Source organism: Myotis lucifugus, unplaced genomic scaffold (genome assembly GCF_000147115.1).
Source record: "Myotis lucifugus unplaced genomic scaffold, Myoluc2.0 scaffold_118, whole genome shotgun sequence".
Classification (NCBI taxonomy): domain Eukaryota; kingdom Metazoa; phylum Chordata; class Mammalia; order Chiroptera; family Vespertilionidae; genus Myotis; species Myotis lucifugus.
The window spans coordinates 2,788,352-2,794,118 of record NW_005871166.1 but is presented as its reverse complement, the minus strand read 5'-3'; positions in this window follow the sequence as shown (position 1 = coordinate 2,794,118).

The window sequence follows — 5,767 nt, the reverse complement described above, 5'->3', positions numbered from 1 at the left end:
GACAATAAATGGAGTGTTTCCATGCAGGTGAATATCTAAAATCTTTCTATCCATTTCCTGAGTTACATTGAAGGGATGGCAGGTCCAGAAAACACATTACTAAAGAGGACTCCAATGAAAGGCATCTAGGTAGAATCAAAAGCTAGCGATAGCCCTGGCTGGGTAGTTCAGTTGTTTTGAGCATTGTACTGATGCACCAAGTTGTCAGGTTTGATCCTTGGTCAGGGCGCATACAGAGGTCAACCAATCCTCCTATCTAATAAAATAGTAATATGCAAATTAACCATCACTCCCTCACAAAGATGGCAGCAGCCACGGAGCTGGAGCGAGCAGGAGGCTTGGGTTGCAATCAGTGATGAAGGAAGCCAAACTTCCCCCCTACCCTGGCCAGCACTGGGCTTCACTCAAGGATACAAAGTTTCAATTACAGAAGATAAATAAATCCCAGATATCTGCTACCAGCCAGCTGTGGCCTCCGCTCAAGGAGGGGCTGGGAGCCTGGGTTGCCAGGGGCAACTGAGGATTCCAGCTGACTGGGCTCTGCTCAAGGCTACAAAGTTTCAATAATAGAAGATAAATAAATCCCAGAAAACAAAAAAAAAAGAAAAAGAAAAAAAGGAGAGGCTGGGGCTTGGGTCACTAGAGGACGTGGCCAGCCTGCAAATAGCCATCAGCCCTTCACTAAGGCTGGCCAGGCACTCCAGTGGGGACCCCTACCCTGAATGGGGTGTGGCCAGCCTGAAAACAGCCCTCAGCTCTTCACCCAGGCTGGTCACACCCCCATGGAGTGAGGGTCCCCACTGGGGGCTTGACCAGCCTTCAAACAGCCATCAGCCCCTCACCTAAGCTGGCCAGGCACCCCAGTGGGACCCCGACCCTGATCTGGTACACCCTTCAGGGCAAATCAGCCAGCTCCCACCTGTGCACCAGGCCTCTATCCTATATAATAAGAGGGTAATATGCAAATTGACCCTAAAAGCAGAACCACTGGGAATGACTGGCCACTGTGACACACTGACCACCAGGGGGCAGATACTCAATGCAGGAGCTGCCCCCTGGTGGTCAGTGTGCTCCCACAGGGGGAGCTCTGCTCAGCCACAAGCCAGGCTGAGGGCTGCCAGCACAGTGGTGGTGGCAGGAGCCTCGCCCGCCTCCTCAGCAGCACTAAGGATTTCAGACTGCAGCTTAGGCCTGCTCCCCACTGGCAAGTGGACATCCCCCGAGGGCTCCCGGGCTGCCAGAGGGATGTCTGACTGCCGGCTTAGGCCCGATCCCCCAGGGAGCAGGCCTAAGCCAGCAGGTGGACATCCCCTGAGGGGTCCCAGACTGTGAGAGGGCACAGGCCGGGCTGAGGGACCCCCCCAAGTACACAAATTATTGTGCACTGGGCCTCTAGTCCTAATATATAAAAGCCTGGGTCTGTAATGACTGTAGTGACCGGAGGCTCGACCAACCGGAAGTCAGTCCCACAGCCGCTGCCACATGCTGTGGTATAAAACACAGTGTGCAAGTGATCAGAAGAGCAGGAACCACCTCCATACCACCCCCCCCCTCCACTTCCATCAGTCCCACTGGCCCTAAGGCACCCTTCCTGAGCTATTTCCTGTGAGGGTGAGGCATGTGGGAGGAACCCGCCCTCAGAGTGCCTGGATTGACCAGAGGCAGATTACTAAGAGAAATTATGAATTTGAATGCTGTATTTGGTGGGAAAGTTCTTCTCGGAGGGGATTTTCGACAATGTCTCAGTGTTGTGCCACATGCTATGTAATCAGCCATAGTACAAACAAGTTTAAAGTACTGTAATATTTGGGGGTGTTTCAGAAAGTTGTCTCTTGAAACAAATATGAGATCAAAGTATTCTGCTTATAGTGGATGGTTAGTAAAACTTGGAGATGGCAAACTAGATAGCAGTGTTCTTTTAGGAATGGATACTATTGAAATCCCCCATGAAATGATTTGTAATGTATCTATTACTGAAGCTACCTTTGGAAATAGTATAACTATAGATAATATTAAAAATATATCTAAATGTGCAATTCTTTGTAAAAAAAATGAACACATTCAAAAATTAAGTGAAGAAAGTTTGGATATACTCGATGGAGATTTTTACACATATTTGAGTGATGATTCCATTGATTCAATGGATGATGCTGAAAAGAAAATTTTCCCATCAAATTTCTTAATAGTATTACTTCTCTGAGAATGCCATGTCATAAATTAAAATTGAAAGTGGATGCAATCATCATGCTACTGAGAAATCTTAATAGTAAATGGGGTCTTTGTAATGGTACTAGATTTATTATCAAAAGATTGCAACCTAACATTATCGAAGCTGAAGTATTAACAGGATCTGCAGAAGGAGAGGTTGTTCTGATTCCAAGAATTGATTTGTCCCCATCTGACAATGGGCTCCCATTTAAATTAATTCGAAGATAGTTTCCTGTGATGCCAGCATTTGCGATGACTATTAACAAATCACAAGGACAAACACTAGACAGAGTAGAAATATCCCTACCTGAACCTGTTTTTTCACATGGTCAGTTAAATGTTGCTTTCTCTCACGTTCAAAGAGCATGTGATGTTAAAGTTAAAGTTGTAAATACTTCGTCACAAGGGAAATTAGTCAAGCACTCTGGAAGTGTTTTCACTCTTAATATGGTATATAGGGAGATATTAGAATAAGTTTAATCACTTTATCAGTCATTGTTTGTATCAGTGTTGTTTTTACATCATGTTGTTTGTATATCATGTCTTTATTTTTGTTATATCATATTGTGATTGTTTATTTATTAACAAATTTATATATTATTTTCATACACATTTTACTAATTTTCTTTCATCTCTGACACTTCTATTATAGAGAAAGGATAAATAGCAACATTAAAATATTTTCTCTAATTAATTCCCTTTTAATGCACACGAATTTTGTGCACCAGGCCACATGAATACATAAATAAGTGGAACAACAAATTAGTGTTTCTCTCTCTCTCCCCCCCTCTCTCCCTCTCTCTTCCTCCTGCCCACCCTCCCTCTTCCCTTCCTTCCTCCATCTGCAGTCAGATTGAACAAAAGGGCAACAACTAAAAGGGGGCTCTGGGAGCAGCCTGAGAACAAAGAGATACTACCCCTCACTGCCCAAGCTTCTCTAGCAGAAGTCAGGAGGAAGGGAAGAGTCAAACACTCAATTCCATAGGAGACTGAAGAGTTAAGCCAAAAGAAGTCAGCATTACAAGTGACTGGGAGTTAGGGAATCTGTCTGTATGTAGTTATATTATTAGCAGTCCTCCAAGAAGGAGGTGCCAAGGTGATGAAATAAGCAAGGATTTTTATTATGGAAGCACCTGTGAGAGAAAATGGGTAGAAACCTGGGATGTCTGGGAGAGTTAGGCATCAGATTACAATACAGCATTGACTCCCAGTAAAGGAGAGAGAGAGAGAGAGAGAGAGAGAGAGAGAGAGAGAGAGAGAAAGAGAAAGAGAAAGATGGGTGGAAACGACGTGATCACCTACACAGCCTAGGGGAGTTTAAGCGGGTGCTTAGGGTGTCGTCAACCAAAGTTGTTTATCAGAGGAGTCCGTGTCTCCCAGAAACGGACTTGCTTTGCTATCCCTCCTGCACTCAGCCACCTGCTGGCAGCAGAACTGTGGGAAGTGTGGCCTTGGAATAAAGAGAATAGGTTGCAGAGCAGAGCGCCTGGGGGTCTCGGTATGTCATGCGCTCTGTAGCTGAAGGTCCACGAGAAGTATTCGTGTGGCCATGTTAGTAGCTAAAGGAAAGTAAAGGGGGGTTTGAAAGAGAAAGCGTTAAAGGGGTTCAGACTGACCAATAAAGTGACTACATCAGACAGAGGTTGATGCACAGCTTGTAAGAACAGCAGAGGCAAATAATTGAGGGTGTAGGGCCTGGCCGAGGCAGGTTTGTAGGCAGGTGCCACCATGACCCGGACAAGGAGAAGAGAGAAATCAAAAACCTTTCAAATGACCTGGAATGCGGGGGCCATCAATTTCAAATATTTCTCAGAGAACTAATGTTGTCATTAACATATTTATCTTGTCTCATGTGTTATTTTATTTTATCTTATTCTTCCTCAGAATTACTAGTTCTGTAAAAGAGACATCATTCCCCCAAGTTTGGGATAAAAGCTTTCGAAATTGCTGCTTAAAAAAAAGAACCCTGCCAGAACCGGTTTGGCTCAGTGGATAGAGCGTCGGCCTGCGGACTCAAGGGTCCCGGGTTCGATTCCGGTCAAGGGCATGTACCTTCGTTGCGGGCACATCCCCAGTGGGGGTTGTGCAGGAGGCAGCTGATCAATGTTTCTCTCTCATTGATGTTTCCGGCTCTCTATCCCTCTCCCTTCCTCTCTGTAAAAAATCAATAAAATACATTTAAAAAAAAAAAAAAAGAACCTTTAATTGTGGACCTTACGGTGGTTTTCGAAGGCAGATCAAACAGTATAATTAACCCAATATGTCAATCACTGTCTTCAACAGTTTCTGTTCTGTCTTGTTTTATCATTAACATCACCCAGTGTCACTCCCTTGGGATTATTTTGAAGTCCATCTAAGGCACCATAACTTCACTAAGGTGAAGCCTGCGAGGTGCTTTCTGAAATGATCCTTAGGATCCTTTAGTTCCCTAACTACAAAAAAAGCTGTGCATTTACACTTCCTGTTGATGGCCACTCAGAGAACTTAGGCAGGACAAATCCTTGGCACTGAGGCAACCTGCGGTAGTTTTGATTAATTAATTGATTCTGAAGACATTTATTAATTGGGTATTTTATGGGAGAGATTTTAAATGCTAATTAAAGAGCTAAAGTTTGAGTTGCATGAATTTGAATCCAAATTCCACCTCTAACACTGTCTCCCTAAATCCACAAAGCTGTTATACACTGGCGCTCTATTTCTTCGTCTGTATAATAAAACGCAGACTATTTACCAATTACCTTGGTTGTAATTAAATATGTTGCACAAGCAATGTGTTTTGAGCAGCGGCTGGCACTGCATATGGGAGCTAGGATACTATTTGTACTGCAGAGTGGGAAGTAGCAATGTGAGATGCCAGGGGGAGAAAAGAGGAACTCCTCGTGAGGAATTGATTAGGTTGAAATGACATTTTCCTAGAAAAATGGAATAATGCCCGAGCTTTATCCTCTCGCACTCAAGGTTGCAATAATCTTTTTGTGGTTCTCAGAGGTCTCTACATTTTCCTTCCCAGAACTTCTTTCCAAAATTATTATTTTCTACCTAATGTAGCCAATACCCATCAATTATCCAGCCTAACATATTTGTGTCAGCAGGATATCTTAAGTTTTATAAGAGATCACATAATACATAATGTTCAAAAATACCTATCAAATCCAAATTGGCTCTTTTACAGAATTTGACAAGGTGAGGCAAACATTTATATGGTAATGCAAGGAATGAAAAATAGCCAAATCAATATTAAAAAGAATAAATCTGGAAGCCTTACACTTCAGATATACTGTGGATGAGTGGAATAGAATTGAGTGTCCAGAAATAAACTTTCACACTTCAGGTCGATTTGTTTTGAACAAGAGTGCCAAGATCATTCAATTGGGAATGAAGAGTCTTTTCAAGAAATGGTGCTGGCACAAATAAACATTCACATGCCACACATGAAGTTGGAATCTTAACTCACACCATACAGAAGTATTACCTCAAAATGGATTGAAAACCTAACTATAAGAGTTAAAACCACTATATGTTAGAAGGAAATATAAACATGTTTCTTTACCACTTGGAT